This window comes from Galeopterus variegatus, unplaced genomic scaffold (assembly GCF_000696425.1).
Source record: "Galeopterus variegatus unplaced genomic scaffold, G_variegatus-3.0.2 Scaffold10358, whole genome shotgun sequence".
Taxonomy (NCBI): Eukaryota; Metazoa; Chordata; class Mammalia; order Dermoptera; family Cynocephalidae; genus Galeopterus; species Galeopterus variegatus.
In genome coordinates, this window is record NW_007736469.1 from 9843 (window position 1) to 18454 (window position 8612).

Below are 8612 nucleotides of genomic sequence, written 5' to 3' on the forward strand. Positions count from 1 at the left end.
CTTTCAGCAGCCTTCCCTGGCCCCTGGGGTGCTCCACTCCTCCCCATCTGTGGGTGTATTTGGATCCAGGTCGGATGTGACTCTCCTGGGTGCTCTCTGCCATTCCTGCACAGTGGGCGCTAAGATTTTACATGGCAAGGATCCCAACATCCAGCCCAGTTTCCCCACAGGACTGGACATAAAATGCCTGCCCGTCATTGATTGGACGGGAGCAGCCAGCAGAACCACAACTCTCAGGAATGCTGTTTCCTCCCTAAAGGGTGCTGGCATTGGGGGTGGGGGGCAGTGCTGGAGGAGGCTCTGTTCAGATGACCAGCACTGGTGTCTGGAACATGGTTGGGGAAGCTGGTGGGCTTTGTCTGGGCATGTTTGGGGCATAGAGCCCAGGGGGACAAATATCCAAAGTCCCACAGAGATCTGGGCTGCGGATGGCTCAGAAGCCAGGGGGTTTGGAGGAAGGGATGTCAGGACTCTATTAATATGCAAGCTTGCTGACAGTGGAAACTGTCTTTACTGCTCTCCTCTGGAGTCCCCTTGCCTGGTGCCCTTGATAAGATTAAATTACACCAATCAATTCTGGGCACACTGGGCTCCCCAGGGTGAGGCCGTAATAAAGATCATCAGTCTGGGCCTATCCTAGCCCTGACCACTGCTGCCTGCTCTCTGATTGGATGAAAGCTCAGGTGCCTGGAGGAGATGTCATGTACCCCATCTGTAGTGGATGGAATGTCCCCTCAAACTCACTGAAGATTGAATTGTGTGCCCCAAGTTTTTTTGTATTAGAAACTCAGCCCCCACTGTGACTATTAAGAGGGTGGGAAATCCTATTATGGTAATTGAAAGGCGGGGCCTCGAAGAGCTGATTGGATTGTAGGACCCTGCAGTAGTGAATGGGTTAAAAATGGTGGTCAGGGGCGTGGTTCTGAGGGCTTTAAAAAGAGAGCTCACGAGGAGGTTAGTCTCCCTCTCTCTCTGCCTCTNCTGATATATCAACTCTTTACGGTGTTTGGTAGATTGTAATTTTGTTTCCAATTATTCTCTGCCCTTTCCCAAAGTGAGGAATATAGCCCTGCCATAGCCACATGACTTTTCAGTGCCATGCTATGAGAATATATACTTTCCCACCCACTGACATCAATTTTGGAGTTACTTTTGTCAAAGGAATGTAAGCAGAAGAGGTGCCACATTTCAGCAGTAGCTTTGAGAACCATTGCACGGTCAGGCTGCTGTGGGGTTTTCCCTGTTCTGCAAGAACATGTCCCAAGTAGGGGTGTTCATTTAGAGTGGATTTTAGGATGAAGAAGGTGCATGGAGCAGAACCAAAGCCTGTAGGTACAGCACCTGATATATAATGTGACTGAGGCAAATGCCTTTGATTTTGTAAGGCACTGGAAGTGGGCGTGTTTGTTACACAGCATAAGCTAGTGAAAGCTGGCCAAAACAGGTGCTAACTTTTCCTTTTATAACATGTGCTACCACTTGCTCATGGTGGGTTATTTCCTTGCATGGTTTGTAAATTTTATTGTGAATTTATCTTCCTTGTGAATTGTTTTTGTTTTTAACTCTGAGAGTCTCATGGACATAGTGGTGGATATGTCTCTTCCAATATATAGATATTTTCTTTCTTTCTTTGCTTCTGACAAGGAATCAAGGTTTTCACCAGTCTGGGGCCTTTGTTCATTTGAGGACTTTTATTTTGTGTTGATCTTGTATGTTCAGACCCCATACCTATATATGGCCAAGGCCTATGTGTTTAATTTTCCTGAGATCTTTTTTTTGTTTTTGTTTTTCACCTAGAGCCAGAGGTAGACACAGCCTCCCTGGTCAGGTTCCTACTTGGTGGGCAGTTTCTTGTCCCCCTTTTCAGGATTGAGTAGCCCATCTAGGATTCTGATTTATGCAAGGATCTAGGTTTTAGCATCCTTCCCCACCTCAAGGTCATATCTTCTCCTCAGTAGGAGCATAAAAGCCCCAGACCTCATTGTTAGGGCCTGCATCTTTGTGAGATACCCTGGGATGCTCTGTCCTTGATTTTCTACTCTATTTCAGGATTCTGGTTCCTTTTCTTTCTTTTGATCCTATGTTTGTTTGTAACTTGTATTTTTTATTTTTATTTTTTAAATTAACTACTTATTGAAACATAATTGATTATACATATCCATGGGGTACAGTGTTGAATACCAATACCTGTGCACAATATGTGATGCTCAAATCAGGATAATTAGTATATTTAACATTACACAATGGAATCATTTTGGGGGGCCCTTTACCAATTTCTTGCTAATCCCCCCTCTCCCTCCCCCTTTCCCACCTCTGGTAGCCTCAGTTCCATGTTCCCTTCTCTCCTTTTGAAAATTCAATGAATTATTGTGATTGTTGCATCTTTCTTTTCTTCTTTTTTAAACTTGTTTTGTTTTGGTTTTTTTAGCTCCCTCTTGTGAGTGAGGAAATGTGGTATTTCTCTTTCTGTGCCTGGATCATTTCAGTTAGCATAATTTTCTCTAAGTTTATCCATGTTGCTGTGAGTGGCAGAATGTCATTACTTTTTATGGCTGAGTAGTATTGCACTGTATATATATATATATACACACCACATTTTCCTTATCCAGTCATCTGTCAATGGACATTTAAGTTGGTTCCAACTCCTGACTATTGTAAGTAGAGCTGTGATAAACATGGAGGACAGGTGCCCCTTCGACATGATGATTTCCATTCCTTTGGGTAGACACCCAGCAGGGGGACTGGTGGATCATAGGGCAGTTCTGTCTGTAGTTGTTTGGGGAAACTCCACACTGTTTTCCATAATGGCTGCACTAATGTACAGTCCCACCAACAGTGTAGGAGGGTTCCTGTTTCTCTGCATTCTCCCAGCATTTGTTATTCTCTGTCTTTTTGATAATAGCCAGTTTAACTGGGGTGACAATATATCTCAATGTGGTTTTGATTTGCATTTCCCTGATGCTTAGTGATGTTGGGCAATTTTTGATGTATCTGTTGGCCATTTATAGATCTTCTTTTGAGAAATTTCTATTCAACTCTTTCACCCTTTTTAAATTGGGTTACTTGATTTTTGCTGTTAAGTTGTTTGAGTTACTTGTACATTCTGGATATTAATCCCTCATTGAAATCATAGTTTGCAAGTATTTCCTCCCACTCTGTAGGTTGTCTTTTCTTTTGCTGTGCAGAAGCTTTTTAGTTTGATTAAATCCATTTGTTTATTTTTTCTTTCGATTAAATCCATTTGTTTATTTTTTCTTTCGTTGCTGTGCTTTTGGGGTCTTATTCATAAAGTCTTTGCCTAGTCCTACTTCCTGAAGTGTTTCCCCATGTTTTCTGGGGTCTTATTCATAAAGTCTTTGCCTAGTCCTACTTCCTGAAGTGTTTCCCCATGTTTTCTTTGAGGAGTTTATAGTTTCAGGTCTTATATTTAAGTCTTTTATCCATTTTGAGTTGATTTTGGGATGGTGAGAGGTATGGGTCATTTCATTCATTCTCCATACATATGGATTTCCAGTTTTCCCAGCACCATTTATTGAAGAGGCTGTCCTTTCCTCAGTGTATGTTCTTGGTGCCTTTGTAAGAGATCAGTTGGCTGTAATTTGTGGGTTGATTTCTGGGCTGTCTATTCTGTTTCATTGGTTTGAATGTCTGTTTTTATGCCTATACCATGCTGTTTTGGTTACTATGGCTTTGTAGTATAATTCAAAGTCACATAGTTTAATGCCTCAGCTTTATTTTTTTTTTAACTGGAATAGGAGGCTGGCTCTGGGCAGACATGGGCTCTGGCCCAGCTTGGCCACGGGGAGCTCTGTGGCCACAGAATGTGTCTGCACGTGAGCAGCACCCACTAAGTCCTAGTGATTGTTATCACTGATACATTTTGAACCAGGTTCTTCCTTTTTTATTCTTAATTAACCTAGCAATGTTTTTTTTTTTTTTTACTTGAACCTGCCTGTGAGGACGCAGGTAGAGGTTGCTAGCTGGGTGTCTCTCTTCCAGGGGCTCCCAGAGACAGGGGTGACACCCTCAGGGCTGGGTAGTGGCACGTGCAGGCTGCGCTTGTAGAGTTCACTGAGGTCCTTCCCTCGGGGATGAGCTGAGCCCTGGAAGGAGGTCAGGAGCATGAGGGAGTCAAGTGCATACATAATTTATTAACTTTGACTTGTAAATTAAAACACCCAGTGGTACAAATTAGGGATGAGCTGAGGGAAAATGAGAATCTGCCTTTCCTTTCCGCAGCTTCACATCAGAACTCCAATGACTTTAAATAAAAACTGGAAAGTTTTCTCAGTTATTATGCAGATGGGTTTTAGGCATCTGGCTTCTCTGTCGTAATGGTTTTACGTCCGACATGAGAAGCCTCAGCCGCTTCCGTGGGGGTGGGCTCTGCCAGCAGTTGGACTGCCCTGAGCTTGTGGGGAGGAACAGAGATGCTGGGAGAGAAAGACTTTTCTCGATGAGTTCATGGGCCATGCACGTCTGACTCCCAGTGGGATGAGCCGTCCCTGGGCTGCATATGAGGGAACGGGTCAGAGGCAGGCCCCTGCCCTCTCCAACTCCACACTTCACGGTCTGCAACTCAGAGCCTGGCATCCAGGATGAGTCTCGACATACCCGAGGAATGGACAGACTCACACCAGGCATGTTCTCAGAAATGGCTGCTGGTCAGCCGCTGGAGGTTCATCCACAGAGACCCAGAGCAGCCAGCACAGCAATGGGAAGCCCAGGGTGCCGGGGATAGGAGCCCTTCCTGGGTGGAGATGCTCAGACCAGAGAGTGGGCACCGAGGAGCTTCTGGGGGTTGACCCGGGGCAACCTCAAGCACAATTTGAAGTGATCTGTTTGTGCGTTGGGGAAGGGTGTCCATTCTGCAGATGGTGAAGTTCATTTAATATGATTTCAGAGCTTCTTCCTCCACTGGCCGACTCTATACTGTAGGGGTAGGTTTAGGATGACAGCCCAAGACCCTCTTTCAGCAGCCTTCCCTGGCCCCTGGGGTGCTCCACTCCTCCCCATCTGTGGGTGTATTTGGATCCAGGTCGGATGTGACTCTCCTGGGTGCTCTCTGCCATTCCTGCACAGTGGGCGCTAAGATTTTACATGGCAAGGATCCCAACATCCAGCCCAGTTTCCCCACAGGACTGGACATAAAATGCCTGCCCGTCATTGATTGGACGGGAGCAGCCAGCAGAACCACAACTCTCAGGAATGCTGTTTCCTCCCTAAAGGGTGCTGGCATTGGGGGTGGGGGGCAGTGCTGGAGGAGGCTCTGTTCAGATGACCAGCACTGGTGTCTGGAACATGGTTGGGGAAGCTGGTGGGCTTTGTCTGGGCATGTTTGGGGCATAGAGCCCAGGGGGACAAATATCCAAAGTCCCACAGAGATCTGGGCTGCGGATGGCTCAGAAGCCAGGGGGTTTGGAGGAAGGGATGTCAGGACTCTATTAATATGCAAGCTTGCTGACAGTGGAAACTGTCTTTACTGCTCTCCTCTGGAGTCCCCTTGCCTGGTGCCCTTGATAAGATTAAATTACACCAATCAATTCTGGGCACACTGGGCTCCCCAGGGTGAGGCCGTAATAAAGATCATCAGTCTGGGCCTATCCTAGCCCTGACCACTGCTGCCTGCTCTCTGATTGGATGAAAGCTCAGGTGCCTGGAGGAGATGTCATGTACCCCATCTGTAGTGGATGGAATGTCCCCTCAAACTCACTGAAGATTGAATTGTTTGCCCCAAGTTTTTTTGTATTAGAAACTCTGTCATGTACCCCATCTGTAGTGGATGGAATGTCCCCTCAAACTCACTGAAGATTGAATTGTGTGCCCCAAGTTTTTTTGTATTAGAAACTCAGCCCCCACTGTGACTATTAAGAGGGTGGGAAATCCTATTATGGTAATTGAAAGGCGGGGCCTCGAAGAGCTGATTGGATTGTAGGACCCTGCAGTAGTGAATGGGTTAAAAATGGTGGTCAGGGGCATGGTTCTGAGGGCTTTAAAAAGAGAGCTCACGAGGAGGTTAGTCTCCCTCTCTCTCTGCCTCCACCCTGCAGTAGTGAATGGGTTAAAAATGGTGGTCAGGGGCGTGGTTCTGAGGGCTTTAAAAAGAGAGCTCACGAGGAGGTTAGTCTCCCTCTCTCTCTGCCTCCGCCAGTTTGAATGTGATAGCCTCATTCACTGTAGTCACCACCAGGACAGACCCTCACCAGGTGTGTTCTCTGGACTTTGGACTTCCCAGCCTCTGACACCGTAAGCAATAAGTCTCATTTTCTTACAAATTACCCAGTTCTAGGTATTTTGTGGTGAGTGACAGAAATGGACCAATGCACTGTCATCTCAGCCAGGGCTGGGGTGGGGGTACAGTGTGGTCTGCAGCTCATGCGTGGTTAGTCTACTCCAGAAACCTCCCTACCTGTCAGGTGGCCCAGGACGGAGGCTGCACTGGGTACCAGGGGACAGCACCTTGAGCCAGCTTTGCTTCTCCATAAGCTGTGGGGTGAAGGGACAGAAAGGTGTCCTGTCTGCTGTGGGCCTCAACTTTCTCGGTCGTCCCCCACTGCCACCCAGCTCTGGGAGCCTGTATAGACGATCTCTCTGTGTCCCATGAGAAATACTCCCTTTGTCCTGTTCCCAGGATTCCACACTGCTCTTGTCCACAGGTGGAGGAAGACTGGCCTGTGGTCACGTCATGTGCAAGCTGGAGAACAGGCCTCGCTGCCCCATCCCCACCTGACATTGACTGAGGACCTTTGTATGCTGATGATGGGGCTTACATGTCACGGACTCTGGGACGTGTCCGTCTGGTGGGGAGGGCACGGGGAGAAGGGCTGGGGCTCAGAAGGTGCCTCCTTCTTCCTTTTGTCTGTGGGGTCAGTGGGTGGGTGCCGCCACACTCCCACTCGCTCAGGTCACCTCCCAGTGCTCGGTTGTGTCCTGGATGCAGGGAGGCCACACTGTGGTGCCCACCAGTGCATCCGGAGAGGATGGCACCACTTCTCATGGGTGCTGCAGAGCCATTTTCCATCCTGGCTCTTCCTCTCTGGTGGATGTTAAAGAGATTAAAAAGTAGACCCTCGGGGCCGGGGAGGGTTTGGTCCCTTGGTGCCCCCGGCAGTGGTGGGGAGAGAAGGTAGGCAGGAGGGAAGCCCTTGCGGTGGGTGCAGCACGCAGGGCTCCACGAGGCACTTGACGTCTGAGTAGGTGGTGTCCACCGTGGCACAGGACTAAGGGGCTTTAGCCACTCTCCATTTTGATGTTTTCTGGAGATTGACTGTTGGCAGCTGAAAGAGCCCCAGGGTTTCTGCGTGGCCTGGTCCTGCCTCTGGAGTGACTGAGCTTAGGGGCATAGGCGGGACTCCAGAGCCCCACCTCCCGCCCTCCCCACCACCTGCTCACCCGTGCTCAGCCTCTTGGTCAGCAGAGGATGCTGCGGACCGACCCGGGTTTCTTCACCGTGGGGAGGTGGTCCACTGGTGAGGGAGCCCTGGGGGCTGCTGCCTTGACACTGCTCCTGGCCAACACAGACGTGTTTCTGTCCAAGCCCCAGAAGGCAGCGAGAATATAGACCTGAAAACACTGGAGAAGGAACCAAGAACTTTCAAAGCAAAGGAACTCTGGGAAAGGAGTGGAGCTGTGGCTGTGGCTGTGTGGAGGCCGGGCTGTTTCCTCTGTCGAGAGGAGGCTGCAGACCTGTCCTCCCTGAAACCCAGGCTGGGTGAGCTGGGTGTCCCCTCTGCGCGGTGGTGAAGGAGCAGGTCAGGACTGAGGTGAAGGACTTCCAGCCTTATTTCAAAGGAGAAATCTTCCTGGAGGGAAAGAAGAAGTTCTGTGGTCCCCAAAGACAGAAGATGATGTTTATGGGATTTTTCCGTCTGGTGTGTGGTGCGACTTCTTCCAGGCTTGGAACTGAGGCTTCTCTGGAAACCTGGAAGGTGAAGGCTTCATCCTTGGGGGAGTTTTTGTGGTGGGATCGGGAAAGCAGGGCGTTCTTCTCGAGCACCGAGGAAAAGAATTTGGAAACAAAGTAAACCCAGGAAGATCAAACCACAGACTTTGGCCTCAGAGAAAAAATGATCATGTGAAACTGCTCAGCTCAGGGATAGCCAGGGACACTCACCTGTCTTTGCAGGGCGTGTTGTTTCTGCTGGTGTCTCTAAGGAGTTAGAAACCCACTTATAGCATATTCTCAGTATGGATTATTAATATATTTTAATATTGTATTCTGTTTAGGCCCAGCAAGGCAAAAATAGCTTAAAAACAAGACTGACAAAAATCTAAGAATCTGGTGAGGATTATTTCAGCTAAAACCTAAAAATTACGAGGCTTAAAGTTGACTGCTGCATCTCATTGCAATTGTTTATAGTATTCGACTGCTGTTATTTGAAATTATTTTTATTTTTCTGTCTTCAAAAATCTAAAAAAGTTGGTGATTGACTTGAAGATTAGAGAATATAAGATTTTTGGCTTGTGTGTTTTCCATTAGAAACTTGTTGTATAATGTCATTCTCAAAGTGATATGTTCCGTGATGGTTGGATAAAGGCAAATTATAAAGTGAAATCTCTTGTTTCATTGTCTTCCATTCTAATCTCAGAGATTTGTTTTTCTAGAAGAAATA

The 8612-nt window shown here is 47.6% G+C and overlaps 1 pseudogene; it reads left to right on the forward strand.

The window, feature by feature from the left end:
* The first annotated feature begins 7420 nt into the window (after positions 1 to 7420).
* LOC103609955 lies at positions 7421 to 8070 on the forward strand (annotated as a pseudogene).
* Positions 8071 to 8612: the final 542 nt, after the last annotated feature.